A 2,188-nucleotide genomic window follows, 5' to 3' on the forward strand; every position below is an offset into this window, starting at 1 on the left:
TACTTTATAGTATGTTCATTCTACTCACCGGGGTTTATGCCTAGGGTCAGACTAGGATACATGTGTAGGTTTGTGTCAGCTGTGCTAGCTAATGGATTTATTTAGACAAATTAAGTTCATTGGCAGAACCATTGAATGAGGGGGGGGAGGAAGGTATGGAGGGCAAACATGGAGGCCCCCTATAGCAAAAACCTCTTAAAAAGATATGTCTCTGGGGAATCAGGGATGGCAAGACAAAGGGCAAGGTATGCAGGACGTAAGAATTGGAAAATTATTTGCTGAGAACATATATGTGGATGTACTTGATTGAGACAATGCACAGTGTATTTTGGATGGAAAATTCATTTGCACGTTGTGATGGTGTAAAGTGAATTAATAAATAAAAAACAGAAAAAAAAAACTGAGTGTTCATGACAACTAAGTGTTTATGTGAAAAAGAATAAAGTTGGACCCCTACTTAGCACCAATACAAAACTTAACTCAAAATTAATCAAACTCTAAATGTAAAAACTAAAAATTATAAAACTCTTAGAAAAAAAACAAGGTGTAAAATTTCATGATCTTAGATTTTTTATGCAGTCTTAAGTAAAACACAAACAGTTCAAGCCATGAAACAAAAATAGATAAATTGAACTTCATCAAAATTTAAAACTTGTGTAGAGCACACTATAAAGAAAGTGAAAAGAAAACCTACAGAATCAGAAAATATTTTCCAACTATATGTTAGATAAGGGTATCTAGAATAAGTATCTGTAATACGTAAAGAATAGAGATAACATTTTAAAAGTACAATTCAGTGGCATTAAGTATATTCACAATATTGTGAAACTATCATTACTACCTAGTTTCAGAAAATTTCTATTGCCCCAAACAAAGACCTTGCATCCATTAAGTAATCATCCTTCATTCTTTCCCACCTTCCTCTAGCACCTGAAAACCACTAATATGTTTTCTGTCTCTATAAATTTGCCTATTCTGAATATCTCATCAGTGACATTATACAATAAGAAGTCTTTTATGTCTGGCTTTTTGCATATAGCATAATGTTTCTAAGGTTCGCCCACATTGTGGAATGAATCAGTATTATATTACGTGTTATTGCTAAATAATATTCCAGTCTATGGACATACCACATTGTGTTTATTTATTCAAATGTTGATGGGCATTTGAGTAGTCCCCACTCTTCGGCTCTGTTAATAGAACTGCTATGAACATTTATACACAGTTTGTATTTGAATACCTGTTCTAAGGGTTTTTCAGTACGTATCTAGAAGTGAAATTGCTAGGTTATATGGATATTCTATATTTAACTTGTTGAAGAACTTTTGATTGTATAAGAGTGTTGAATTTTGTGTCATTAACAGTTAATTCATTGGTGGCTTAGCTTGATTCTGTTGAGACTTAGAATTCGTTTTGTGAGGATCCATTATGAGTATCCTTGACTTTAGGACTACAGGAGCCCTATTCTTAAAGCTCCTACTCTTAAGAAGCACTTATGGTGTTTCCAGAATTAGGCATTTCTAGATTAACTAATGAAAGATCCATCAGACAACCAGAAACCACTGCTGAGGCACAAGAAATATGAGAAACCAATAAAATATCTCTCCCCTAATGTAAAATAATATTTCCTCTTTCTCCACAAAGAATAGAAGGGAATTCGTGGAAATGTCAGATAAAGAATTTTAAATACTCATAGTGACAAAGCTAACAGAGATGTAAGAGAATAGAAACAACACACTCCAGAAGATGCAGGGGAAAAGGGACACTGAGTTCCAGGAGGTGAGGAAGTTCCTGTGTGATCTGAAAGAGGAGCTACACATCATAAAAAAAATTAAATGGAATTGTTAGAGATGAAGGCTCTAATACAGGAAATCAAAACTTCTGCTGAAAGTATCAAAAGCAAGTTAGATCATGCAGAAGATTGAATCTCAGATGTAGAAGAAAAAAGCTCTGACATAGAAAAATTCACCAAAAAAACTGAGAAAATAAACCCCCAAAATTAGATTAACATACAAATAATACTAGATACTATTAAACACCCAAACATCCGGATCATCGGTATCCCAGAAGGTGAAAAAACTAACACGGGTATTGATAATTTATCCCATGAAATCCTGGAAGAAAACTTTCCAAACATAGAGAGGCACTCAAATATCTAGACCCAAGAAATATAAAGGACCCTACATAG

This window comes from Tupaia chinensis, unplaced genomic scaffold, assembly GCF_000334495.1.
Source record: "Tupaia chinensis unplaced genomic scaffold, TupChi_1.0 Scaffold000502_1, whole genome shotgun sequence".
NCBI lineage: Eukaryota > Metazoa > Chordata > Mammalia > Scandentia > Tupaiidae > Tupaia > Tupaia belangeri.